Source organism: Podarcis vaucheri (assembly GCF_965113315.1).
Source record: "Podarcis vaucheri genome assembly, chromosome: 11".
Taxonomy (NCBI): domain Eukaryota; kingdom Metazoa; phylum Chordata; class Lepidosauria; order Squamata; family Lacertidae; genus Podarcis; species Podarcis vaucheri.
Window position 1 is genome coordinate 39709826 of NC_138749.1, and position 12679 is coordinate 39722504.

The window sequence follows — 12679 nt, forward strand, 5'->3', positions numbered from 1 at the left end:
CTTCTTCACTTCTCTGACATGCCCAATGCAATTAACCTTAAAACATCCTTGGAAGCAATTAAGAGGCAGGAATCTTTCACTTGTTGAACTCACCCAAACTAAAGTGTGATTGTTTCTATGTTAGCAACAATGCATCTTATGTTAGTAGAGGCACCAAAACAAATTGAACCCGGTTCCTTCGCAATTCGCATTGACTAAAGAGCAGAGTTTGGATGGCATACAAAGGTGCTGATGATTCCAGATTTTATTCTGAAGACTGTGAGAGACTGACTGCAATCCACCATGTGTTTTGTTCTCAAACCCTAGTGCTTCATTACTTTTTCACCCTGCTGCAGTTTTCATCGGATATTTTTTTGCAATAACTGTATCCTTGTAGTATTTTCAAATCCTGTTTGCAGCACATCAAATCATCTTTAATAGGACAAATCTCATGCATCGGTAGGAACTCTATTAAATACACATAAAATTGTAAGCCCATAAGAAGCACGCTGCTCAATCAGACTACCAAGCCTAGCACTCAGATTGCAGTTGTAGCCAAGCAGATGTTTCCGTGAAATTAAGTAGGACATGGCAGCCCTAACCCGGTTATACAAGCCCAGCACCAGATCTTCAATTGTGCAAGGGGGACCTGCAACAAAATGTGATCAAGGGGAGTGATCTTCTTTAGGAATACAGCTGCTCCTTTCTTTTCTGCCCCTTATTTTCCTTTTCTTCCCTCAGCAGCCAGCCAGCATTTCACGCCCGCAAAGATTGCTCAGTCCTCAACAGGCTGTATTAGAGGTTCTCCTCTTTAGAGTTTTTTCCCCTACTTCGGCAAACCTTGGCTTTCCCCCAGGCCTGCTTGCATGTCCCATTTTTCACGATTGTTGCCATTTTGGCTACATAAGCAATAACACTCATGACTGATAATTGGATACAGAAGGGACAACATATTGTTTCAGCTAAACTCAGAGCATAACTCGAGTACAGGGAACGAGCATTTTGCATTCAAAGCATGCATGACCGTGCACACTTGCACCATTTTTGGACCTGGAAGAGGACTGGGGTGGTGATGGTGGAGACAAGGCGTGGGCAGAATGGAGGTGGAATGGGGACGGGCGAATTTATGCATGCAATGATCTGGAAAACAATCTCCGTGCAAATTGGGGGTTGCCTGTGTCAGTGATTTCCTAAAAGAATGGGAAAGTGCACAGGGATTAACCTTTGGAAGGGATGCAGGAGAAATTTGATTCGGTTTGCATTCAAAGGTGAGTCTATCTAATTCCCACGTTCCAAAACAGCATAGGGGAAGGACGTTCCTGGTTCAGTCCTCAGCATCTCCCGGTACGTTGGAAATGTCCTCCGTCTAAACCTTGGAGAGCTGCTGCCAGTCAACGTAGATAATACTCAGCTAGATGCGCCATTGGTCTAACTCAGTATAAGGCAGAAGTTTCTGTGTTTATATTTTGCATGTTAAGTACTAAAAACAATGCAAAGAGAATGTGATAAAGAGGGTTTTAAAATTTGCAACAGCCAAAAACTAAAATAATCTAGGCCATTGTTCCTGACGTGGGAGAAACTGATATTCACTATTTCCTGGATGTATTTCTATTAAAGATTTCATTTAAAATGCAGACAGAATATGAAGCTGGCTTTACTTATCAAGGAGAAGGAACATTATTAATCACATTCTTGTGACTGAGATCAAAATGATGGTTTCAAGAGTCACAAAAGCAGCTGGAGAAAACTTTTGTCAGAAAAATATGTGTACCCGACAATGTCTTTTCCTCTCCTACCAAAATCAATCATGAGGATGTTGCAGTAAATAATAACTTTTGTGGAGAGAGATTACAATTTGACATTACATGGCATTTAAAAAGCAATTTGGGATGGGGCTATAAGAAATTACTAAGCCAGTTGATGAATGCTGTAGAAATAGTTGATGGAGCTAACAAGAAGATTAGGAAAGTGATATCATGGGTCAGTGGAACTGAAGAAGTGAATAATGTGGAAGACAGAGTGAATAAATTGGCATTTGTGAATATCAAATGTCTAAATGAAATCACACAAGGCTTGAAAATATATGAATAATAATAATAAAAACAGGAGATAGTTTGTATTTCCCAGAAGAGAGGAACAACTGGAAGGGAGAGAAATAGAGTGGATTTCATCTTTCGCCATAGAATGCCCATAACATTGTGATTTCATACTCTCAACTGAAGAATGAAATGTTTTAATAAAACTCCATCATGTTTTCCTGATACTATGTCCCCGCCATTTCTCATCCACCTTTCACCACCAATCTGAAAACCCAGAAAGGTAAGAGCAACCTCTGCCTTTTTAAATCCATGTTTACAACTTTGTTTAAGATTAATTGCTAATGCAAAGTTTCTTAATGATGGCAAAAAAGATAAGTCCCAACAACTTCGTTCCTATGACCTACATATAAGAAAATGCAAAGGATTTTTAAAATGGTATTTCAGTGAAATGCTTCAGAATGGCAAAATTAAACCCTTTGGCTTATTCTGGTGGTTCTACATGTACACCTTGATTTTAAGCATGTTCTGGAAGTAAATGCTGTTGCAATGGATAGTAAAAAGGTAAAGGTAAAGGGACCCCTGACCATTAGGTCCAGTCGCGGATGACTCTGGGGTTGCAACACTCATCTCCCTTTATTAGCCAAGGGAGCCGGCATACAGCTTCCGGGTCATGTGGCCAGCATGACTAAGCCGCTTCTGGCAAACCAGAGCAGCGCACGGAAATGGCGTTTACCTTTCCGCCGGAGCAGTACCTATTTATCTACTTGCACTTTGATGTGCTTTCAAACTGCTAGGTTGGCAGGAGCAGGGACCGAGCAATGGGAGCTCACCCTGTCACAGGGATTCGAACCGCCAGCCTTCTGATCAGCAAGCCCTAGGCTCTGTGGTTTAACCTACAGAGCCACCCGCGTGTACTCACTGCCAAACATTGCTGGTGAGGCTCATGTAGTCATCAGGAGCCCAACCAATGAAGACACCAGAGAGACCTTCTCAAGGAAGAGGTGTGGAATTCCATAGAGAAGCTCAGCACACCTGGTGCCCTGGAAAAGCCCATCATACTCCTAGTAACTTGGGCATCTTGCCTGTCTCCCCATCACAAATCATATGTAAACTCCTTATCCAACTTCAAAAGGAGCTGTAGACTTAGCAGGAAGCTCAGAGTTACAAAAGCAGCTGGAGAAAACTTTTGTCAGAAAAATATGTGCCAGGAAGCTTTATCACCAGGTCTTCATGGAAGAATCAGAGACAATTCAGCTGTGAAGAATGACTTAGCAGGTGATCAAGAAGGGAAGGGATCATCAGTGAAGGTACAAGCCTCTCAATCACTCCTGGACTCTTACGAGGAAAAACAGCTTCAGCTTATGGGCAATGATATCACACAATGGTAGTCAGGGTTCTTTAAGAAAGGCAGAGTGTCACACTCTGATTGTATGTTATGTTCTTGCTTATACTCCCAGTGGCTTGAAGGGTAGTTCCTCTTTCCTTTATAGATGCGGGTGGAGCTGTGGTCTAAACCACTGAGCCTCTTGGGCTTGCCGATCGGAAGGTTGGCGGTTCGAATCCCCGCAACCGGGTGAGCTCCCGTGGCTCTGTCCCAGCTCCTGACGACCCAGCAGTTCAAAAGCATGCCATTGCAAGTAGAGAAATAGGTACCACTGTGGTAGGAAGGTAAACAGTGTTTTTGTGTGCTCTGGTTTCCATCACGGTGTTCCGTTGCACCAGAAGCGGTTTAGTCCTGCTGGCCACATGACCCGGAAAGCTGTCTGTGAACAAAGGCCAGCTCCCTTGGCCTGAATGCGAGATGAGGGCGGCTACAACATAGTCACCTTTGACTGGACTTAACTGTCCAGGGTCCTTTACCTTTCTTTTTTCTTTTTTAACTTCTTTCTCTCAGACTGTGTACCTAGTAGCATTATTGAGAAGTCATTTCTCTTTTCTGAGAGGCTGCTTGCAAATATTCTCCTCCCTTTTTGCTGGGCTGTTGTGTCTGGTTTGGGTTGTGAGACTATACTCACGAAGCTAGGAGCCAACCTCATTAAACTCTGTAGTAAAGCATTCACTTTGTATGTATAAGTTTACAGGTTCGGTCCCTGGCATCTACAGTTAGACAAATCAGGGAGCCTTAATGAAGAGAAACACCTTCCTCTGCTAGATATCTTGGAGAGCTGTTGCCAGTCAGATTCACGTTCTTGCTTTTACTACTGCTACCACTAGTATTATTTTATTAACATTATTAATTTTAGGTATTAGTTGCCCTTCACCATAAGGTCTCAGGGTGGGCTGCAACAATATAAAACACCATATTAAAGATTAGACAATCCTACGCTAGGCAATCAGATAGTCTCCTCTAGGAATGTATTCCCCATTGCTCATTAAACAGATCCATTGGAATAAACTAACTCGGGTCTATTGATTTCAGTGGGTTTACTGTGAGTAAAACTTAGTAAAACATAATACAAAAAACCAGAACTCATTTGAATAACGCTTCGCTTCTTATACTGAAAGATCTTTCAGGGCTCTTTCATTATTATACTTTATTAACTCTATCCATCATTTTAATTATATCTCGTTCATGAATGAGTTCCATGCAACTTATTACCCATCTATTACATTCAGATCTGCAATTTTATTTTGAGTAAAATTTATTTTAAGATTGCTCATTGCTGTCTGTGTGAAGTTCTTGGGATGTGAATGAGAACTTAAGAGAGAAATCAAATTTCTAACTTATCAGTCATGATGTTGATCCATTAGTGCCAAGAAAAGCTTGACATTGATGGGCCATTCATAACTATCAGTGAAGTATTACGGAGTAATATGTAGGAAGAGAAAACTTATGATTCCCACTTACATGAGTGAGATCTCATTTTTATTTTGGTGATCTTAAAAGCATACCGCCCAGAGAATATATCTACGGTTAATTGTGCTATGTACATTTCCTCTTAAACTGAGTGAGATATTAAAACATACATAATAGCTGCATTCTTTAAAAGAACCTACAATATCCGTAGTGTAATCCTGACGTAGCTATCTGTGACAAACCTATGAGATATGCATTTCTGTGCCTCTGGAAGAAAAGTTAAACATATATTATCATGATTTGCTGCTCAAAAGATTGTGCAGAAAGGCATTAGACACACACCAGCTATTCCTAATTAACCACTTAGAAAGCTCCGCTAGTTCTTTTGTGTTTGTGTTTAATAAACTCTTGTAATAGTTCTAGATTATCTTCAAACGAAACCCTCCCCTTTTCTGTAAGGAAAGTAACCCACAGTAAATGGCGGAAATAGTTCACACTGGGGATTAAATTCTCTCTGCTTCCCTGAATTAATATTTCTTTGCACTCTTTAATTAAAAAAAATATATTATCCACAATTTAGCAAACCTGTACGTGGAGACTTCTTAACAATCCACATTTTAAAAATGAAATGGTAGTTAACTTGAAAAATGTGAAACCCAGAAGGAACAGAAAAACAGAGAACTGTTCATCTGTTGAGTTACAACATTTCCCCAATTTAAGGACTGTGTCTGCTCTGTTCCATACCATTGCTAATATCATACAGCCATCTTCTAATCCTGTTTTTGTAGCTGGCAATACATTAATTAACTGGTGCTATGTACATCATTCCAATTTTAGTGAGGAAATCACATTTTTATAACTACTATACTTGTATTTGGAAAAGTCACGAAAGGTACATGGGATGAAATATGGGGCAGGGGTGGAAATAAAAGGAATGTTGTGAGTGAAAGTAAATTATAGAACTGCTGCTTTGAAAATGACATTTCAATGTCTTGTGGGGGCATTTTATCTTTAGAATACCAGTGTGGTTGTGTGTGAGAGTAACAGCAATTTCTAGGTAACATATTAGCTTCTGTGTGGCCTCTGTGTGGCTATTTCAACAAAGACCAATATTATTTTATAGACCTAATCAATATTTTGCACAGTGCCACCTTTTCCTTTGTTGCAGGCAGTTGCCCAAGTAATCTTCAGATGCTGTCAGCCTTTGTGCAATTAATGTTCCCACTGCAGATCATATGGACTCCATTCATGCTAAGATTAGATGATAAGCAATGCCTGCACCTCTTCATTCCTTCTCCATCTTCAGTCTGCCGTCAGAATTTCAGCATTTGAAAGATAAAACCAGTGGTTGCTGGTTTGTTGTTCCACCACAGGTGAATTGAAATTTTCTCCTTGGTAAGAGTGGAAAATTTACAGCACTCTACCTATTTGCACAAATTGCACTGAAAACACACTTCAGTCTTTCTATACATCCTTTTCGTACACATTGTTAATGCGGCTATTTTCAAAATCAAGGGTATGTATTTGAGTCTACAGTCACTGAATACCAGACATTTATTAATTAATTAAAGGATTTCTATGGCACTTTCCATTTACAAAAAGAAACATCAAATCACTTTATCCTATAATAAAGCATAATAACATCTCAAAAAAATCAGTATTGGTCAATGCAATTACTAAAATCATCACAATGACCATGGACATCAGGAAGAAGTATTAATAATATTAAGGATGAGAAAAAGTCTGGGTGAAGAGGTATGTAGGCAATTGACAATGAAAACACCCAACTCAGTGAGAAGATAAGGCTATATGACAGGTGCCACAATGGAGACATGAAAATGAAATGCAAACAGTAAGCTGCTAAAACTCAATGAATGATAGCCAATGATGTCCCCATGATTGCACAAAGGATTTCTAATTGCACAACAGGTCTGCTTCTTCCTTTCTTCCCATTGTAGGCACCAATCTTCTGGAGCATTTTTGGGGAGCTGCAGGTGAGAGGAAGCACAAGTCCAATTGCATAAGCAAACGTCAACCCATTGACAATGGATTCCGCTAACAAGTTATTGTCCCTAATAAGTCATTGCACTTTGTAGTAAGCACCACATTGCCCATCGTACCGATTTAAGGAACTGTTGGTGAGCCAGTCTCCCCAAATATTCCTGTGTGGTACAGCTGTGCTGCAGAGGGGTTATTCTTGCTCCTACCTTTGGAGAAAGTACCGTATCTGGTTACAAAGCTGGTGGTCAGATGAGAAGCTGCTCCCTTGAATGGCGCTTAACCCTAGATTGTATGTTTCTGTTACGCACTGAAATACATCATGAAATGGTTAAAAAGAGAGAGAAAATAATACCAAGGTAAAACTCTCAGCAAAGCAGATTCCTGATTCCATTGATTCAAACATTTTTTTCTTCATTGCAGGGAAATATCGTTTGATGTCCAAATGATGGGCAGATTGTCCTTTGTTTGGTTTCATGAATAAACATTAGTATTCTACTTAGTAGGATGGAAATGAAAATAAAGTCAGATAGTGGGAGGCAATAGAGCACTCATTTTCTGCCCGAGTATAAAGCAAAAGCTTCTGTTTAGATTCCCATGGCCTACCCTCTAGCTAAAATAATCCCATGGATATGAAATATTTTACATTTTGAGTCTTTGGAAAACAAACACCCTTCTACTAATCAACCTGTTTTCTTGGTCTGAAGCAATCAATCCTTGCTATAAACTAGTTAATATGTTATTCTAAACCATCTGCTCTCCACTTCTAGAATGCATTTGTCCTGAGACGCCTACAAAAGCTAAGGAAAATAATTTAGTAAACCCTAGTCGACCGGGGACACAAAAAGGAGTAGTCATGGGAAAGTGTGTTTCTCAAAACTGAATTAAGCTCTCAGATCTAATCTGATGTAGTAGTAATAAGGTTTACACACCACCCCCTGGCTCACACTCAAGTTTTTCACACATTCAGCATTTTGAGCCAATCCATGAAGGCGACAGCACAAATGAGTCAGCTCAACAGCAAGAGTTTTATTCCCCCTTTCAATTCCATTTTCCTCAGAGCAGCTAGAAATGTTTAAAATGACAGTACTGTAGAATTTAGTCAATTAAAGAGAGAGAGGGGGAGAGAGAGAGAGCATTTTAAAATGATATTATATGCCGCAATACTTGGACTTCTTGTTTCTCTCCCTCACCACAAATTACAGCTATTCACATATTTTTTTAATGACTCAAAGGGGTGGCAACAAACAGCAAGATTTGCTGGACATAAGTGTGACTTATGAACATATAATTTATATTGGAGATGGTAAACAGCCATCATGGCTAGCAGCCATCAATAGTCTCATTCTCCATGAATTTGTCTAATCTTCTTTCAAAGCCATCCAGTGAACCTATTGTAGGCACACAATAAGTGCCTTGGAGATCTCTATTGTGTAGGCAAGGGAATAAAAGGTTATCTACATGATTAAGAATGATGGAGGAAAGTAAGATTATATGGCTTTATATACCATTCATATACAGACAATTATTGATTGAGTGGGTTATGGAAGGGGCACCAATACAGCAATACCCACTGAAGAGTGAGTCTTCACACTAAAATAAAATAAACAAGCCCCCCCAGCCCCCCCAATGATGCAAATAATATGTACTGAAAGCATTATTTTGTAGAAAAGGACAACTAATTGGGAGGCTTATTAAATCTGGAAAAGCCACAGTTTCTGAATATACTGTGTTGGTACTCCCTTAGAGATGGTACTTCACTAGGGACAATCTCTTCACTTCCCCTTATCCTTTTGCTGATCTCGGTCAAAAGAAGGAAGGAAATGATTTACTAATCTCTGTTCTTCTTCCTGACACAATAACTCTCCCAGATGTTACCCTCAATGGTTAAATCATTCCCACCAACTTTCAGGAAGATTCCCAAATTATCTCTCATCTGTTTCCTGCCTTTTATACCCCAGTAGTGTTGCTCGGCTGATGACAAAGGTTCTATCAGCAGAATGGAAAGGAAAACATTTTTGGGGTCAGATCAGCCTCAGAGGGTTGGAGGACTGTGCAGAACAGGTTTAGGGAGGTCACAGGTGCTGTGTGGTCTAAACCACTGAGCCTCTTGGGCTTGCTGATTGGAAGGTCGACGGTTTGAATCTGCGCGACAGGGTGAGCTCCCGTTGCTCCGTCCCAACTCCTGCCAACCTAGAAGTTCGAAAGCATGCCAGTGCAAGTAGATAAATAGGTACCAGTGCGGCAGAAAGGTAAACGGCATTTCCGTGCGCTCTGGCACTCGTCATGGTCCTCTGTGTGCCAGTAGCGGTTTAGTCATGCTGGCCACATGACCCGGAAAACTGTCTGAGGACAAACACAAGCTCCCTCGGCCTGAAAGTAAGATGAGTGGCACAACCCCATAGTCGCCTTTCATTGGACTTAACCATCCATGGGTCCTTTACCTTTTCTTTTTCTTTTTTTAACCTATGGGGAAGCTGGATTGCTGAAAATGGCTTCTCTCCTCATTCAGCTGTTTACTGTATGTTGAATGTCACAACTGGATACTACACTGTGGGTATCCTGCCATGCCCTCCAGCTCCTTTTGGCTTGAGATTCAGTTTATGAAACCAGACCTACCCTATGGCTATTTCTTGGCCCAGACTCCTGTATGGATTCTCTGCATACAGTCTGACCTAGCTGCATATTTCTGTGTAAGCGTGGTTCTTCATGCCACGCTGAAATGTCCAATGCTTTGAACAAGCTCTTATTTCTAATAACATACTGAAAGCAATACACCGTTGAGACTCATCTTTCCTCTACACCTGGAATTGCAGGCTAGAGCTAGAGCAACACATCTCCAAAGTTGCCCTAAGAAAACAAGGTTAGATTTGGTTGAGTTCCAGCAGCTGCAGCCAACAGATAAAGAAAATATACTCAAGCAAAAATACAAACCACATACAGTTGTTTGATACCAACGAAAGATATGAAAGGAAATATAAAATTGCCGCCAACTGATGCATCCATTTTCCACCCTGTCCCATCTGTGCCAATTTGTGTCTGAGCACGCAACGAGATAATGGAGAAATCATTTTTTTTGGAATTACACAGTGATAGAATTTGAAGTGATGGGAAAAGAACCAAAAGTCTGAAGTAGCAGCCCACATGTATACATGCCTGCCTCCATATATCCCCAAGTTTGCTGGCTAGTAAAAAGATATTTTAAAAAAATGGCTCTGAGAATGACAATGGACTTAATAATTGGCAGAAAATATAGTATCAGAGCTATGAATATGGACATTACAGTACATGACTTTTGAGCATTTTCCATTGGTTTTAAGGGAATATATTTGTGTTTAAATCACAGTTAACTTCAGGTGGCAGGTTTGTTTAAAAGGTTGTATGAAAAAATATAAACAAACAAACCTCATAAAATGTATAAGGATTCTATGCTACCATTGAAAACCCAAAGTTTATACAATCAGTATCATAAAAGTTTTAAAACCAGTATATCAATTTTTGAATTAAAACAGCAGCATGAAGCAATTCCCAGCGCAGACCAATAGAAAACTAGTATAGCATTACAAGTTTTGGAAAGGAGTCATTTGTACCTTCTTGGGAAGAAAATTACATAGATATGGGACCAACACTGAGGAGGCCTTGTGTCTTGAATGTACCAACTTAACTGACCTTGCTGATAGGCCTGCAAGCGGGATGCATATCACACAGAATAAACCTGAAATGCCCTGGTAAAAACATTTGAACAAGATAGGGGCGGAACTTGGAGATAGATGGATCCTTGTTGGTGAGAAATTATTTTTCGGATGGTTTTCATACAAATCATGGCTTCATTCCAGTGGAAATGTATCTTTCTTTCTTTCTTTTTTCCACTTCATTCCTGTCTAATTTTTAGAGAAAGCACAGACCAAGGAAATACTACAAGGGACCTGGAAATAAAATTAATAAAGCAGAATTCTTAATTATAGCCTTTATCAATGAATGGCATCTTCTTTATGCCTAGCAAAACAAGAGCCAATTATGGTTTTAGTGAATTGGTCATCATTTAAACAAAAGGCAGTGGACAGGAAAGTAATTTTTCTATTTATTCTGACACGGTATATGTTCTTAATTCATAGTACAGCCAAGATAATACAATAGAAGCAATTTCAGCTTTCATTATATACAACAAGATTTTAAGAGCTGTCATTCTAGGGTTTCTTCAGAAAAATAATAAATATATATTTTATTCAAAAATAGTCTGGCCTCCAATTATTCATCAGAAAGAAAAATCCATTATTTCCAACAATGAAATGCGCTGTACCAAAACTGATTACTTGATATACACAGTTTACTTTAAATCCAAGAAGAACAAAAGCAATTTTAGGTGAATTAGATGTCTTTTATCCATTCTTTCCCCCCACTTTATTTCCACTACCAGTTGGAATAACTTCATTTTGACAGGTGAATGGGTTTGCCTTGGCTCCACGAGCATTTCCACTGAATTGCTTGCGAAAATTATTTTTTAAAAAACAACAACACCATCTGTCAAAAGCGCCTACATTTTGCAGCAAACTATAAGCAAATTTAAGATTTTGGTGATCAAATTCAATTAAAGCAATATTTTTTAGCACAAGTACTGCCTAAACACAGAGAACAACTGAAGTTTTCTGAGGTTTCCTATAAAGCTAATTTCAGGTAAAAGTCCAACAGCATCATAAATCTTTAAAATGGCCGCTCAACAAGGGGCCACTTATACAGTGGACGCTTGGGTTGTAAACGTGATCTGTGCGGGAGGCACATTCGCAACCCACAGCGTTCACAACCCGCAGCGCCACGTCTGTGCATGAGCGACTGCCAAAACCCGGAAGTAACCTGTTCTGGTACTTCTGGGTTTCAGCGGGTCCATAACCCCAAAAAAACACAACCTGAAGCGTCTGTAACCCAAGGTATGACTGTACTTACATCCATGACTGGCTATGCTCTGGCTCTGTGGTAAGAGGCTGTTTCCTTCAGTTGCTGGAAACCAAGGGGTAAAGTGATCTTGTACCCAGGTCATGCTTATGTTCTTACATGTAGAGAAGCTCTGATTCAAATCCCTGGCAACAGGTAGTAAGTAGGTGAATAGACCTCTCCCTCAGACCCAGATCAGGGGATGGGCATCTCATATTAAAGATACAAGCTTAATAAGCATAAAATGTTGTGTTTGCATGCATTGTATGTGAACCACTATAAAGAGAGGTTTACGCTTGACAGGAGTTTTAACTAAAGCAAATACAGTAAGGAAAAGGTTGGATATTTCCTGTTTGAGCATTTAGGCGAATTGATCACTGGAAACCAAAACAGTGTCTAATGAAACAAGAGAGCTCAATGTCTCCCTGTAGTCTGTGGGATCAAGTACGGAAGGGACCCAGTTCAGCGTGTTGGGAGAAGGAGCTTGCAGCACGTAGCAGCAGAAGCTATGCTCTGCAATTATAAAACAGGCAAGCTACTTAGGATTTCTCTCTGGGACAAGAGAGAGGTAAGTTTATTGAATTGCCTTCAGGACTAAACAGAAGATAGGGCTGCATACTCATTCTTGTGGTGGAGAGCATTCATTTCTACTCTGCACAAGGTCCAGATCAAGGATTCCATTGCAGCAAATCATAATTTGCAGCCAAATAATGCAGCCCAAGACCAGGCCTTTCTCACTTTCTGGATTATCTCCAGGCCACAACCCTCACCATGCTTAAACTGTATCCTCTTCAGGTACTTTTGCCTGACTGGAATGTTTCTTTGAACCGTGACTTATTGCTACCTCTGACTTTTCAATATAGCCTACTATACCGAGAAAAGAATAACATCCATCGCACCACAATGCCACGGCAGAAGAGGGTAGCTAGTCATTGAT